The 17,650-nt window shown below is 37.5% G+C and overlaps 1 protein-coding gene across 3 annotated transcripts in view; it reads right to left on the bottom strand.

Annotated features, from left to right (window-relative positions):
- Nucleotides 1–17,650, bottom strand: part of Rtl4 (retrotransposon Gag like 4) — a 348,500-nt gene that overhangs the window by 203,315 nt on the left and 127,535 nt on the right. For all 3 annotated transcript variants that reach the window (XM_059251274.1, XM_059251273.1, XM_059251275.1), the window contains one exon: nucleotides 1,290–1,387. The gene's annotated coding sequence lies outside the window, so the exon portion shown is untranslated. The remainder of the gene's footprint in view (nucleotides 1–1,289; nucleotides 1,388–17,650) is intronic.

The raw sequence follows: 17,650 nt of genomic DNA, 5'->3' as shown, positions 1-17,650 counted from the left end.
CAAATATGAAAAGGTGATTTAGAAAGTGACATTCTAACATGTAAGAAAAACTTTCAGAAAAATAATATATCTAAAAAGAGGAAGATGTACAGATAACAGAAGTTTATATAGACAGAAACACTCTGAGGAGGAGGACGTAATGAAAAGTGACTGCCAAAAAAGGAATGGGTCTTAGGAATGATGAAAACAAGATCATAGTGATGGTCGTATACCTGAGTATTCTTTAAAAAAAATGTATAATTGTGTTTGTGTGGTATGTCAATTATATTTTAATAAAGACATTTAATAAAACAACAAAAATGGTAAGGATGAAATTAGAAATCTTAAAAGCATACTAACAGAAACATTCTTCAGAAAGATATAAAATGATTAGATGTTTAAAGTAATTTATTCTGTACCTTTCTGAACATACCAGGAGGCCTCTTACTGAATTTGTCTGGAAATTTTGAAGATAGCATCATTGCCTGTCTACATGCTGTGCCTCCTCTGGACATCTGTGCTTGGTTTCCAGAGTGGGTGGGGACAAGAGTGCATAGCTACACTGAATCTTCTTTTTTGAAATCAGACTGAAGTTATACCTAATTCAGTCCTGTTTGTGGAAACATGATTAGTACACCAATCTGGAAGATGGTGGATAAGGAAGAGTTATGTCATTGTCACCAGAAACCCAAGAACAGTATTCTGAGATCTGATAACAAAAGATATCAGGGCCTAGACAGAACACAGTATAGACCTTCATGCAGTGGAGCCTGGCTACATCAATGAGTTGAAAACTAGTCCTTTAAACAAAGACTTTCTAATGCACTTGCACTATGTTCCATTTGTCAGTCTCTGGCCTGAAAATGACTCAAGTGCTTATACTTATGTCTTCATAGAGTATATATTCAGCATCTCCAATAAACCTTGGTTCATTTTTCAGCAATTTATTGAATTTGACTTTCTCACTTGGTTACGATCCCCATTTAATTGGTCCCATAGGAAGATAACTAGTCTTATTTTTCAGTCTCTCTAAATGATCGTTTTTACTGAATATTATCCTGATCCCTGGAAATAATCTTACTTTTACTTTTAATCTAACCTCTTCCTTTTAATATATTTTAGTGTTGCTAAGTAAACACAAGGCTTTGTACATTCTAGGCAAGCTGCCTACCATGGACCTATATCCCCAGCCCTAAGGATTTCATATTTTATTCCTTGCTTAATGATAAAGTGGGAACAATCAGAGACATAGATTTTATCACTACCAATTGTTAGAAAAGACGGACATTACACACGCAAATATGTCTGACCTTATAGTTAATGATTAATGAGGCTGTTCAGATCAAACATGTCACTTGAATTAGTCCACTTCCAATAGTCCATGTTCTCAATACTATAGAATCATCATCTGTTAAAAACACCAATGATTTATTAAGAAAGAGAGGAACATGAACATCCTTTATACACAAACAATTATTTGGTGACCTTCTCCACTGAACCTTTTGTTAACTAATAGTGATTTAGAGTTAGGGAATCATCCATTCATTTCAAGGATAATTTCCCCTGGCTTTGCAATAGATGCTCTGATTTAACCTTTGACGTTAAGGCCACAAGTTCACGTTCTTGGCAAAATGAACAACATCTTAGTCTAATAACTTTCTCCGTAGGGCATGTTCTCAGGCTATGCAAGTAAATGGGGTCAAATTATATAGCATCTCTGGTATCCATTATTGTTAGTCTGTGTATGAGCCACACAAGTAGAGTCCAGTATAGTGATCGTGCATTCAGTTTTATTAAATCTTGAATGCAATAGATCAAGCAATGTTTTAGAGTTTTAGGACTCCAAGCTGAGTCTTAACAGTCTCTAGAGAAGTTATAAGGGAAAATAATGACTTCACAGTCTCATGACTGATCCTTAATACCTCTTTAACTAAAGCAATTTGTATATGTTTAATATATCAAGATTAATATACTCTTTGACTTGAAAAAATGCTGTGAGTAAATTATCAATATTTCATGAGTCATTACTGTAGCCTATCCAGCCATCATTAACCATGAGCATTTATGTATTCTCCAAATAATGAATTTAGAGTAACAAAGAAAGCTTCTTTCTCAAAAGTACATGGTTACATTTGCTATCCCTTAATTTATCACATCCACTTTTTAAATATTTTTCAGTCCCAAAGTATAGTTAAATGTTACCAGGTACTATAATAACAAAGAAGAACATAAAACAAAATAATGGGATTGAATGAGGAGAGTAGTGGTTAAAAGAAAAAAATTGATCGGGTGAGAATCAAGAAAGGCCTCCAAGGATGTGCTATTTAAGGTGAGATGGTATGGAGAGGAAAGATGAAGCTAGAACTCAGTGGAACAGTGAAAGAGATATAGGGTGATGTCTCTGGCTCTAGAGAGACAATTGTGCAGCGTTAGATGAGTTGAAACATGATTGAGCTTGCATTGACAAGCCCAGCCTAGATTCAGGGATCAGTTTCAGGTAATCAGTCTTGCATAGCCAGCCCACTACCTAATGAGCCATTTCACCAGCCCTTTAAATTGTATACAGTTTCTGTGTGTTACATAGAGTATGCCTCTTTCTTACATTGTCTGCTACATAGCATTAATAAAATTTGGTTTGGTATTCAGAAGAAAAGAAAGAAATAGATAAAGGAAGGAAGGAAGGAAGGAAGGAAGGAAGGAAGGAAGGAAGGAACGAAGGAACGAAGGAAGGAACAAAGGAAGAGAAAAAGCCTAGTCCTGAGGTTGTTTGTGGAAAAAAATGAGAACTAAGAAAGCATCAAGAAGTTTGAGTTATATAATTTAAGGAAATAATGATGGTAGCTTAAACTAGTGTTCTCAGTATAGAGTAGGGTTCCTCATTTTTGGAACCCATTACCTATGGTGGGACGCCTTGCATAACCTTGGTGCAGGAGGAAGTGCTTGGTCCTGCCTCACCTGAGTGTATCAGGCTCTGCTCACTTCTGATGGGAGGCCTTACCCTTTTGGAGGAGGGGATGGGGAAGGTTCGGGGGCAGAAAAGCTGGGGGCGAGCAGGAGGAGGGATGAGAGGGGAATCTGCAGTTGGTGTGTGTAGCTAAAGTTTTCCTGCCTGGTCCACAGTCAGGACAAATCTCTCTCACCTGCCAGTCCCACAGCCACTCAGACCCAACCAAGTAAACACAGAGACTTATACTGCTTACAAACTGTATGGCTGTGGCAGGCTTCTTGCTAACTGTTCTTACAGCTTAAATTAATCCATTTCTATAAATCTATACCTTGCCACGTGGCTCGTGGCTTACCGGCATCTTCACATGCTGTTTCTCATCGTGGCGGCTGGCAGGGTCTCTCTGACTCAGCCTTCCACTTCCCAGCTTTATTCTCCTCCTTGTCCTGCCTATACTTCCTGCCTATCCACTGGCCAATCAGTGATTTATTTATTGACCAATCAGCAACACACTTGACATACAGACCATCCCACAGCAGGTGTGTAAAATGAGTAAAAAAATTCTTAATAAACAAAAGAAAAGAAACATATCCTGAGGTAAAGTGGAAGATGTCTGATGACAGATTAAACATGAATTCTGAAAGAAAAAAGAGAAATTGGAAACTATTCTTTAGATTTAGTATTAAGAACTTGGATCTGTAACTGGACCAATGAAATTAGATTAAAAAAATAGAACATCATCACAATTAGGATTGACCAAGGTCAAAAGAGGAATAGAGGGCCAAGATAAAGCAAATTATGTAAATTTCTGGTATGTAGCCGAGAGCGGGGGCAGTGGGACACAGGTATCTGGAGAACAAGAACAACAATCAATTGAGGGATCGTCACCGAGAAATGACACAAAAGCTAGAAACCTGACTTAGATCCTCTATGTCAATGATGACAGATGGGGAGAAATTAGGCCACAACTAAATCCTAGACAACTCTAATGATGAGAGGCCAGGAAAAGAGGGGAACAACCAAGTTCCAGAGAACAATCATTGTCAGAAAAGGAGAGACACAGCAGGATGTAGGATGTAGTACCATGACGTTATAGAGGAGAGTATTTCAGGAACGATGATGTAGTCATCTTTGTCAGCAATTGCTGAAAGATCAAATAAATTGAAACCAGAAGTGATAATAGATTTTCACGATTTAACACAGAAGTAAGAAGTTTTAGGAAGGAAGTAGTAATTAGAGTTTTTCAACTCTTTCTGTTGCTTATCTAGCCACGTAGATATTCAGAAATAAGAACAGTCATGCAGAGCAATGAATGGCATAAAAAAACACCAAGAGAGAAAATTGTAAAGAGTAAACAGCACAAACAAATGTTTACTTTTCCATTATTATATAGTACTGTCACTGGTCAACTTTAACAGATGAAGTCTTTGATTTCTGAAGAGCTAAAGGAAATAACCTCACAACAGATGTTCCTAAAGAAAGACATGTATCCCGTGCCACCCCAGGAGAACAGAACAAGTCAATAAAGATTCAAAATGTGTACAGGGAAATGTCAATATTAATCCTGTGCAGACAACATTTAAATCATTGTAGCAGAAAGAGGCAATTTAAAACCATGACCTACAGAAAAAAAAGAAAGAAAAAAGGAAAGAGGCTGGAGAGATGGCTCAGCAGTTAAGAGCACTGACTCTTCTTCCTGAGGGTATGGGTTCAATTCCCCACATTCACATGGCAACTAACAACTGTCTGTAATTCCAAGATCCAGCATCCTCACACAGACATACATGCAGACAAAACACCAATGCACATAAAAATAAAATAAATTTTTAAAAAAAAGAAGAAAGAAAAAAATCATGATGTACATCTACACCCCTTTATAATATTGCAACAATCACCTCACCTCCTCACCTCAATCTTTCTGGCCAATGGTAAGCCAGCTCATTTACCACTGATTTGTGTGTTCCCCAAGTATATATCTTCTAGCAAATGGTAGAGATGGGCTTCTGATCAAAACAGACAGAATATACTTGTAATTACATCTAAGCATTCAGTACTGACTCATTTTAAAGTAAAGAGTGTTTCTACAAGTGTGAATATAACTCTTTTATGCTTAAATTAATGTAGAATACTTTATTCATTGCTATTTCTGTGTATATAAGCTTGTTCTCAACAAACCCACTCTAAGATCTAAGTACACTATACTTTTGAGAAATGAAATCGCATGATGCTCGATTATATACTTTCCTATATTAATAATGATGAATTTGTGTTCAACTTTGTTTTATAGATACTTTTCTAAAATAATCTTATGCTCTCATTTTATAGGTAAAATAGTTATACATTTGTATTAATTAACTAGATTTTGTATAGTTACAACAGTTTTTCCCATAAGTCTATTTATAACATTAGTTGTATGAGTTCTTAAAGCATAAACAACTCCTTTACAAGATTGATATTTCTTGATTTTTTTTAAAAGAAAAGTTCTCACCAGGCAGTGGTGGCGCATGCCTTTAGTCCCAGGACTCAGGAGGCAGAGGCAGGTGGATCTCTGTGAGTTCAAGGCCAGCCTGCTCTACAGAGTGAGTTCCAAGACAGGCTCCAAAGCTACACAGAGAAACCCTGTCTCGAAAAACAAACAAAAAAAAAAGTTCTCTTTGCATAGCCTAGGCTAGCCTGGATCTCATTATGTAGTCAAGGCTGCCCTCAAACTTGTAATCCTATTCTCTCTGCCTCTCAAATTATGAAAGTATACATGTGCTATCACACTCAGCTTCAAGGTGACCTTAATGACTTTGTACAAGACCCTGAATTATATACAAGAATGTTTGGGAGACAACATAATGGATATGCCCTTTGATCACAAAAAAGCACCACTGATGTTTTGGGGAGGTTTTATTTCAATGTGATGAAATTGTATCCCACTCTTTCATTATCAACTTACATATGGAGGTGCTGTAAGTGTATTAGCCTGAAGCAATTCTTTGCACTGATAATTATCTGAAGGTTTAAAAGGCTTAGAATTAACAACATTAAAGACAAAAACAGAGATACAGGCAAGGTAACAAGATATGTAATCCCCATAGAAGAGTCAATCATAGTTTTATATTTAAAAAATCAATATATGTAACAAAAAAGCCCTACAATAAAATTTATATTTGTTCCAATAAAAATTAATTATTAATCTATACATTATATATTGAAATCTACAAAATGCTTATAAAAAATCAAAGATCTAAATAAATAAAGCAGCATACCATGTACATGGATTGTATAATTCAAAATGTCAGATTTACCCAAATTGATCTAGGTTGAGTTGAAGCAATTCCAAAGTGGAAACACATCCAGTATTCATGGATTAGTAGAATTAATATTGTGAAAATAGCCATCTAACTAAAAGCAATTTATAGATTCAATGTAGTCCAAATAAAAACATCTACAACATTCTTTACAGAAAAAAAAATTTAAAATTCCTAAGGAACCAAAAAAGACCCACAACAGAAAAAGCAATCATGGACAAAAAGAATACTTGAAGGATTGCTATTCCAGACTTCAAGATATAAAACCACATAATCCTGGCCTCAAAACAGCTATGTAGACCAACGGAATCAAACAGAAGAGCTAGCCATGAGTACCTGTAATTATAGCCATCTAATATCTGACAAAGAAGCAGGAATATATACTGGAAAAAACCCAGCAACTTCAACAAATGGTGCAGGGAAAATGTGATGCCCACATGCAGAAGTGTGAAATTAAATCCATATCTATCACCGTATACAAAAATTATGTCCAAGTGGATTAAAGAACACAATATTAAACATGGAACAATGAAAATGATAGAAGAAAGTATAGGAAGGGCACTACAAGATATATAGTTGTTAGAAAGGACTTTCTGAATAGGAATCCGTGCACTAAGGAATTAAGGCCAACAATGGACAGTTGGGACTTCATAAACTAAAGAGCTTCTGAGCAGCTAAGGAAACAATTGAATAAAAGAAACCCACAGAATGGGAGAGAATGTCTGACAGAGGATTAATATCCAGAATATACAAAGAATGCAAAAATCAAAACCAAAGAAACAAATGATCCGATTAAAAAATGGGCTTGGGATCTTAACATATAGTTTTCAAGAGAAGAAATAAAAATGGCTAAGTACTTTTAAAAGTGTTCATCATCCTTATCAATTAGGAAAATGTAAATTAAAACAATTTTGAGATTTCATCACACTCTAGTCAGAATGGCCAAGATCAACAAAACAACTGACAACAAACACTGAAGAGGTTGAAGAGAAAGAGAAATGCTCATTTACTGTTGGTAATGCAACTTGGGGCAGAGACTCTAAAAATCACTGTGAAGAATCCTCAAAAAACTAAAAATAAATCTACTATATGGTTCAGCTATACCACTCCTTGGCAAATGTCCAAAGGACTCAACATCCTACTGAACCAACACTTGCCCATCAATGTTCATTTTGAATGTATTCACAATAGCCAGAAAATGGAAACAAACTAAATGCCCTTCAACAAACTAATGAATAATGAAAATGTGGTACATATACACTATGGAATACCATTCAACTGTAAAGAAAAATGAAATGAAATTTTCAGGCAAATGGATGGACCTAGAAAAGATTATATTCAGTGAGGTAATACCCAAACATTCAAATCCTTAGATGTGACTACAAAACACAGAATAACCACAGGAACTAGGAAAATATTAAAGGACCACAGAGGGGGTCTTAGGAGGACAACGGCAGGATTATATGTGATATGAAGTGGCTCCAACCAGAAGGAGGGAAAGAGGTCAATACAGAATGAAAATGAGGGATAAATGACAAATAGCACCAAGGTTGTTTGATAAATTCTCAAGGAATCTTAATTTATACATTCATAAAATTATACACAATATATAAGTATATGTATACGTATGTACCTTAAAGGAAGTTAAGCCACTTGTGCTGGTAGTACTCCCAACAAGAACCATAAACTAAAATAAATTAATTAATCAATCAATTAATTTAAAAAAAAACAGTACCAGGCACAAGAAATTTCCCTTCAAATAGTTGGTCAGAGTGGTCCAAATGACTCCCAAAATAATACAGATTATCAACGTAGCCCTTGTTTGCCTTTCAGGGGATGAGGATGGGCCCTTATTGGTGAAGACACCAGACACTTAGGACACAGGTATCAATCATTAGGGCTGAATATGACCTGAAATTCTCTTTCTTTCAGTCTAATTTTTATGGCTCTAGAATATACTATATGAGCTACCAAAGGAAGAGAGAGATTAACTAGTCCTACTCAGCTACAACACCTATGAACCACAACAATTACCAGCATAGCAAGATATGCACAGAAGTGCAATAAGTGGCACTCATGTGTTGGTGGCAACCAACCACTGTCTAATTAGACTTAAGGCCCGCTGAACAGGCAGGAAAACATGCCTGGAATTGGAAACCTAGTTAGGTCCCTTGGACTTGTGAGGTAATAATAGATCTTAGAAAAAAAACTACTATAACTTTAATAGACCATTATAAGTCCTTACTACATTCTAAATCTTATGCTTATACCCACAGATAAGATAGGTACTGTCCCTCATTATAAAATAAAGATTCCTTTTACAGTAAATGAAGAGCATCATAGAAAACCCACAACTAAACACAATGCAGAGACCAACAGGACCAACAGACTATGAGAGCCCAGCCCCAATAGACACATCTACATCACAACAACTGCTATTTATGTATGCATGGCTCAGGCAACATTGTTGAAGAGGAGACAGAAAGATTGTTAGAGCCAGAATACCAGAAAGTCTGCTGTGAAACAGTTTCTCCTAGAAATATAGACATAAACAAGACCATCATAATGGCAATATTAATGGACAAGTTAATGTGGAAAGGGGAAAATGTCGTGGAGTCCCACCTCTAGCGAAAGAGCTACGTGCAAGAAATACTGCCGAGAAAAGGAGATGAATCCCTTTATTGGTTATCCAAGGCAGAGCAGTCAGCATTAAGGTCATATACACAATAATAACAAAATGAACTCAGCAAGCTTTATCTGTGTACATACACATGTACACATATATCATACACATGTACACATATATTTATGCAATGATAATAAAGAAAACAAGACTATCAACTTGACAGTGGGCGGATATGGGAGGGGTTTATAGATGGATAGCTTGCGGAGGCTGGAGAGAGGAAAGCGAAGGGGAAAAGTGATCATTTCATTCAATTAAAAACATTAAAAAAATAAAATAAAATAACTCATGGGATTGTTGTTTCAGACATAGATAAGCTTCCTCTAAAATGTATATGAAAAAAAAAGCATGGGCTGAAGAATAACTGAAGTGTAAGTACTCATTCTACTTTATAAGAAAGCTCATATCCATTCCAGAAAGTATTACAATAGAGGAAGTTTGGACATTTAAATCAATTACTAGAAGAGAGACTACAGAAGTGAATTCATACAGATATGCTCAAAGGATTTTGAACAAAAAATTTAAAAATATTTGGTAGAGATAGGCATCCTCTTCAACAAATCATCTTGGAACTATTGAGTGCTTTGGAGCATAAAACTGAAACTTGATCTGAAGCTCCCGCCTTATACAAAATGTCTAGAAGTAGATCATGGACTTAAATTCAAAAGCAAAAACTGTAATATTTAAGAAAAGGTAAGATAAAAGTCCTCAGGTTCCAGTAATGAGAAAAGATTTTTTAGTCCTGACAATTCACAAAGGCATAGTCCATAAAAGGATAACTTGATAAACTCTATTATATTAAATTTTTTAATAAAGGTCTTTGACATGCCCTATTAAGAGACAAGTTACAGACACTGAGGGGTGGGAAATAGTTGCAACCCTTATGTTCATCACAGGGCTAGTATCTTGAATATAAAAAGAATTCCCAGTACTGAATAGCCAAAAAGAATCAAATAATCTAAATAGAATATGAGGAAAAGACATGATGGTACATTTCACTGAACACCATATACATATAATAAATAAATATGATAGGTATGGTAAATTGTATCAATATAAACTTCCTGTGATGTTTATACCTATGTAAAATAATATCATGGATAGAAACTACAGTATATTGATGATAACTTAAATGTTTTCATTCATTTATTGTGTGTTTTTATGTTTGTACATATACTGCAGCATTCACATGTAAGTCACAGAATAACTTGTGGGAGTTTGTTCTCTTCTTCCACCACGTGAGATCTAGAGATTGAATTCAAGTCATCTAGGGTCAGATTTAATGGCAAACACCTCTATCCACTGAGCCATCTCAGTGACCCTCAATAATATCTTTGTTTTAATCCTTTTACTTTTCTTCTCTCCTCCCTTCTCTTATTTTCCCTGTATTCCTCTCCTCCCTGCTTCTTCCCTCTCTTTCTTTCTTCTTTTGTGACAGGGTCTCATTTTAAGTAACCTAGAGTGGCCTTGAACTCACAATTGCCCTTCTGCTATCTCCTGAGTGTTGGGATTATCGGTAGGCCCCACCATGCCTGGCTTGCATGTAAATGAAGGTATAGTAAAAATAAAAGTACTATAAATCAATGAGCATTTAAAAGGAAACTGATAATAAAAAGTATATATGTAGAAATGGATATATTTCTCGTGTAGAAGGAAGCTCTTATATAGGCTTTCATCTTAGTGGAATTTGGTTTCTCAGAGGCTCTTTTGCTCTCTTATCTGATTCTCAAGTATGTTCTCAGTGAGATAGGTACATTGTGGTCCTCTCTCCTTTTTGTGTATTGCTTTTCTTTGCCTGGTTCTTGACAAGTTTCAAGAGCACTGTAACTACCATTGAAAGGCAAGTGGGGGAAAAATTCCCTTTGGGAAATATAGGACTAAAAGTGATATATGTATATATATTTGAAATAACAAAATGGGAAGCCGGGCGGTGGTGGCGCACGCCTTTAATCCCAGTGCTCGGGAGGCAGAACCAGGCGGATCTCTGTGAGTTCGAGGCCAGCCTGGACTACCAAGTGAGTTCCAGGAAAGGCGCAAGGCTACACAGAGAAACCCTGTCTCGAAAAAAACCAAAAAAAAAAAAAAAGGGGAAAGAAATAACAAAATGGGCTCTGACCTGCCTCAACTGAATGTACCAGGCTCTGCTAACTCCACATGGGAGGCCTTACCTTTTTGGAAGAGGGACTAGGGGGTAATTGGGGGGAGAAGGCAAGTGGGGGGGCAGGAGGAGGGAAGAGAGGGGGATCTGTGGTTGGTATATAAAATGAATAAAAATTTTCTTAATACAGAAAAATAAAACAAATTCAGAGATGGTTATTCCAGTGCTGCTCCTCTGGCACATGCACAGACATATCCATGGACCAAGTGAGAGGGCCCAGCATAATACCTATGCTGTCCTGGAGGAGAATAATGGAAATAAAAAAGAAAATAAAAAAGAAAGAACATAATGGTAGACTCTGGAGAAGGCAAGACCCAAATAAAAGTTATAGGAAGATGCTTCTTGATTCTTTCTTCTTCTGGCTGTATTCCACCACCCTTGTTTACTACCCTGCCCCTGGCAAATACACAGGTCTGCCTTTACATTGGGGATTGTAGTAGATAACAATACTGGGATTTCAAAGGGAATGCCACCAGAGTAGCCAGAATGACTGAGGACTCATAGATGACAATGATGCTTTGACTACCATTTCTGGTTTACTGTTGTTGACTTTTAATGAGATAAATCCACAGGGTTGGTGCTCAAATTAGCCCCACTGTTGTTAGAGTGAGTAATTGATCACAGTACTTAAGCATGTCCAACTTGCAAACTCATAATTTACTAAGGAGACTGATGTCTACCTGTCAATTTGATTCCTTTGTTCTTGCATTACAGCATAGAGGAGAACATTGACTTGGGCCGCTGCACAGACAAGAAGTTGAGATCCAAACCCCTGGCATTAGAATTTACATTTTTTATTTATTATTATCATTATAATAATAATTATTATTATTAGATTTTCTATTCATTTTACCAACCACAGATCCCCTCACCTCCCTCCTCCCACCCCTAGCCTTCCTCCCCAATCCTACCCATTCCCACCTCCTCCAAGGCAACGTCTCCCATGGGGAGTCAGCAGAGCCTGGTATATTCAGTTGATGCAGGTCCAAGCCCCTCCTTCCTGCACCAAGGCTGTACAAAGTGTCCCACCATAGGCGCTAGGTGCCAAAAAGCCAGCTCATGCACCAGGGACAGGTCCTGATCCCACTACCTGTGGGCCCCCTAAACAGTTCAAGCTAAACGACTGTCTCGCCTATCCAGAGAGAATTTAAAATTTTTAATGATTGGTTTTCCAGTTATTATATGGGAGACCTCGAATAACAAAATTTTTCTTCCAGGTTATACTTTCTACAGGGTCTACAAATTCTAAGCCAACCCTTCAACAACTGTTTACTGAGAACCCAGTAAATGTCAGGCACTATTCTAGGCTTCAGAGATGTGTTAGTAAACAAGTCAGACAAAATGTCTTACCCTCATGTGTCTTACATAGTAGTGAGGGGAGAAAAATGGTAAACAATATTGGTGGGTACATCATGTATTAAAAAGTAGCATGTCCCAGGCTCTTTCCCCTAGTCTCATTTATATACACATGGGTATAATTCTGGAGAGCATGTTCTCCTCTCTGTAGAGCTTCACAAGCTCCATCTCAGTGCTCCAGTTTCTACTAAGTCACATTTTTAGCTGAGCCCTAATCTCCTACCATGTGCTCAGCATCAGGTTCTCCTGCAAGGCCTTCTGCTCTGAGCTTGTCTTCTGTCTCCTTGTGTGATGAAAAAATGGTAATTGATTAACTATTTACAAGGCTGGGGAGAAAAGATCATAAAAGTGATGCTAACAAAAACTAATTCAAAACTTCTGCTTCCAGAACTATTCACCAGATACTTTTTCTCTATGTCACCATTAAGCACAACTACAATGCTGGAAATTATACTACAAACAAATATAAGAAGATTCTGAAGAATATAGAAAAGAAAGCACCAAATCTCAACACCAAGCTCAAAATGAATTACTTACGCATTCTTATCTCCCCTTGTATAACTCAGAGTTGTAAGCAAAGAACTAATAGCTCAATATTGTCTATGGTACAGATGAAGGGAAAGAAATCTAAGTTTTACTACTTAGAGAACTAGGAGATAATTTTAACAAGAGATGAAGCTTTAGACTATAAGGTTCTATTCTAGCTACACATAATGTGAGTATGGGGGACCAGGAACCTACTTCCCACCAATGCATGTTGAAAGTAAAGCTTCAATTTCCATATGCACAGGGTTGTAATAAGTTACTTTGCTAGGGTGGTACTAGGTAAGACCATATAAAAAACTAAGACTTTCATTACTGGGCATCCAGGAATACTGCCATCACAGGACAAATGTGGAACCTATACATCTATTTCCTTAGCATTAACAAAACCCATCTGTTTCCTCATTATACCTAGCAATCCTTGTTATGAACTACCCATTGTGTGCATATGCCATATTTCATTTAATCATTCATTAACTGGTGAGCATATATGTGGATTAAATATCTTAGTTATGGTGAAGTGTGGTGGTATTGTGTTCCCCAAAATATTGTGCACCCTAATAAACTTATCTGGGGTCAGAGATACAACAGCCACTAGATACAAAGGCTAGAAAATGGTGGCATTCACACCTTTAATCCCAGAAAGCAAGCCTTTAATCCCAGGGAGTGGTAGTAGAAAGCAGAAAGGTATATAAGGCGTGAGGACCAGGAACTAGAAGCATTTGTCTGGTTAAGCATTTGGCTGGTTAAGCTTTCAGGCTTTCGAGCAGAAGTTCAGCTGAGAGCAATTGGGATGAGGACACAGAAGCTTCCAGTCTGAGTAAACAAGACCAGCTTGAGAAGTTGGCCAGGTGAGGTTTGCTGTGGCTTGTTCTGATTCTCTGATCTTCCAGTGTTCACCCCAATACCTGTCTCAGGTTTGATCTTATTAATAAGAACTTTTTAAGATTCTTGCTACAGTGAAGAGTATCTCAATAACATGGTGATGGGGAGATATCTTTTTGTATGCTGTGAATATGTGTTGCTCTGATTGGTTGATAAATAAAGCCATTTGGCTTATGGCAAGGCAGCTTAGAGGCAGGCAGGAAATTCAAAGAGAGAGACAGGAAGAAGTGGGGGGGGGAGTAGACGCCAGCTAGCCGCCCAAGGAGCAACATGTAATGAGATGAAGGTAAAGCCACGGAAGATGTGGCGATACATAGATTAATAGTTATGGGCTAATTTAAGATGTAGACCTAGCTAGCAAAAAGCCTCAGCCATGGCCATGCAGTTATAATTAATATAAACCTCTTCGTGTTTACTTGGGGGACAGAAGTAGGAGAGATTTGTCCCAACTGCCGGTAGGCTGGAACACAGGAAATCTTCTGAGTACAGCTACAACTTTCAGCTACAACATGGACATGGAAATAAAGCACTAGTAATTTTTCCTTTAAGATATATGGTCAGAAGTGAGATAGCTAGGTAATATGAAAAATTTACTTTTCTTTTTTTTTTTTTTTTGAAAAATTGCCATACTGATTTCTGTAATGTCTCTACTAATTTCTACAACAGTGACTGAAGGATACTTATTCTCCAAATCCTCACAAACATCTGTTATTTTTGTCCTTGTTTTGTCATAAACGTTTCCGAGATGATTATATCTTATGATGGTCTTAAACTGCATTTCTATGACTGCTAATGAAGTTGATCTTCCTTTCTTAAAGCTGTTGCCTATTTGAAAATCTTCCTTTAAGAAGTATCTATTCTTATTCTGTACCTACAGTAGTTTATTACATGCTTTATAAAGAGCTAGTGGAGCTTAAAGATTCTCAACACAAAGAAAGGATGAATTGCTAAGAAAACAGAAATGCTAATTATACTGATTTGATCATTACTGCACAGAAATACTAAAGTATGACAACTCTCCATAAATACATATGATATAATCTTAAATCTTAATTTTAAAACACAAAATAAGTACAAGCATTTAAAAGAAAAACTAAAGCCAACTCCACTTAATTTCTTGTGAAAATAGAAAATTATCATTATATTTTAAGAAGCAGATATTATCCTATCCAACCAGAGAAACAAAAATTTGCAGCCAATATACCTCACAAATGCAGATAAAATAAGACTTCCAAAATGTTCAGAGTTTCATTTTAAATATATAAAAGCAATCAGTATAAATCAAGACACAGTAGTGTTTATGTCAGAGGTACATGACTGATTCAGTATTGAAAAATCATTAAATGGACTCTGGAAATCCACTGGGCATACCAACCAGGAAATCTTGTAGGCAATCTTCACACTCCCTCCTGTTCCACAATTCCAGTTCCCCAGTCTCATCCCCAGCATCGTAGCAGACCACATGCTGTAGCCTCTTCTTTCCTGCCTCCATTTCCAGGGAGTCACCCAGATCTTCTCCTACAGCCTTCCCCACCAACCCATCCCTTTGTCTCAGCTATCAGCACCTGAGGAACTCCCTGGAAACCCACTGGCCACACTGCCAGTAGATCTAGTAGGCTCTCTTCACTCTCCCTCATGTCCTCCAATTCTAATCCCACACTCTTATTCCCATCTCTGTAGCAGACCACCCACTGTGGCTTCTCCTTTCCTCTTTGCCCCCAGTCCCAGGGATGTACAAGGGTCTTAGTGGCACACCAAGCTTTCCTCCTTCCTGTGAACCTTCTAAGTTCCCCTTCCAGCCCATCCCCATTCCTTAGTGTCAGCTCTGAATACCTAGAAACAGTTCTACCAGACACCCAGTGGCCACATTTAACAGGATCTCAGAAGCATTGCTTACCAGGCAACCCACAGCCATTACATTCTCCTAAGAACCAGAGAGGGCAACAGAAACCAATGAACACAAGACCCACCCAACAAAGAAAGAGTAGATATTAGCACCTAGAATTAAAATCATGACACAGTAGCATTTTTGTCAGAGATACATGACTTATTTAGTATTGACAAATCATTAAATGTACTCCCTGGAAACCAGATGCCTAGATGCCAGCATAAAAACAGTAAGAGCCAGGACATTATGCCTCCACTAGAGTCAGAAACCCTACCTCTGGTGGTTTGAATAAGAATGGCCCCCACAGGCTCATATATTTGAATGCTTAGTGAGCAGGTAGGTGAAGGAACTCTTTGATAGGATCAGAAGGACTAGGATGTGTGGCCTTGTTAGAGGAAGTGCCTCACTGGAGTTCTGATTTCAGGTTTCAAAAGCCCTCACAAGGCTCTTTCTCTGTCTCTTCTCTGTCTCTGTCTCTCTGTCTCTGTCTCTCTGTCTCTGTCTCTGTCTGTCTGTCTGTCTGTCTCTCTCTCTCTCTCTCTCTCTCTCTCTCTCTCTCTCTCTCTCTCTCTCTCTGCTGAAGTTGCTGATTAGTAGGTAGAACTCAGCAACTACTCCACCACCTTGTCAGCCAGTGTGCTACCATGCCCACTGCCATGATGATAAGCCTCCAAAACTATAAGCCCTCAATTAAATGCTTTCTTTTATAAGAGTTGCCATGGTCATGGTATCACTTCAGTACCATAGGAATTAGTCAAAAGCATCAACAGATCAGACTACATGAGAATAAAAATTTGTGTATACCGAAGGAAACTATGTAAGGAGAGCCCACAGCCCACAGAACAGGAGACTGTTTTTACCAGCTAAACTTCAGACAATTCATCCAGAATATACAGAGAACTACAGAAATTAGATATTATGGAAATAAAATCACCAATCAACAAATGGGCTAATTAACTGAATAGATAGTTTTCCAAAAAGAAACACAAAAGGTCAATAACTAATTTTTAAAATAGTCTATGAATGTGCATATGAATAGGTCTCTGTTTCTTGTAACTTCTCTTGGGCTCTTTTCCTTCTGTTTGTTTTGTCCAATTCTAATGAGTTAGACTTTGAATAATATATTATTGTATTATATTTTATTTTATTATTAGTATCCTATAGAAGCCTGTTTGTTTTCTAATGAGAGACGACAGAAAGGGAATGGATCCAGGTAACAGGGGATGTAGGGAGTGATGGTGATGTCGCTCTGTATGTTGTGGATATGTGTTGTTATGATTGGTTGATAAATAAAATGCTAATTGGCCAGTAGCCAGACAGGAAGTATAGGCAGGATAAGCAGATAAGGAGAACTCTGGGAAAAGGAAGGCTGAGTCAGGAGTTACCAGCCAGACACAGAGGAAGCAATATGTGAAGGCAGAACTGAAAAAAGATACCAAGCCACATGGCTAAACATAGATAAGAATTATTGGTTAAGTGTAAGAGCTAGTCAGTAATAAGCCTTAGCAAATGGCCAAGCAGTTATAATTCATATTAAGCCTCTGTGTGATTATTTTATAAAAGGCTGCAGGACTGTGGGTGAGAGATTTGTCCCAACCATGGGCCAGGCAGGACACAGGAAAACTTTCAGCTACAGGGGAGGACCTGGGAGGAGTAGAGGGAGGGGAGACCATAATCAGGCTGTATCATGTGAGAAATACCTATTTTCAATAAAAGAAAAGAGATAATGACTTAATTTTCTTATTCATAAATGCATATGCATTTGATAGAATGGAAGCAGCTTTTACCAACTGATATGGTATTTTACTATGGCTTGATTACTCATTAATGAATAGATAAACTGTAGGTGTTTCAAAATCAGATGTGATACTTAAAACACAGAGGAAGGGACTTTGACCCCTGGGCCAAATCTAACTCC

Source organism: Peromyscus eremicus, chromosome X, assembly GCF_949786415.1.
Source record: "Peromyscus eremicus chromosome X, PerEre_H2_v1, whole genome shotgun sequence".
In the NCBI taxonomy this organism is placed as follows: Eukaryota; Metazoa; Chordata; class Mammalia; order Rodentia; family Cricetidae; genus Peromyscus; species Peromyscus eremicus.
This window is presented reverse-complemented; position numbering and strand designations above follow the sequence as displayed.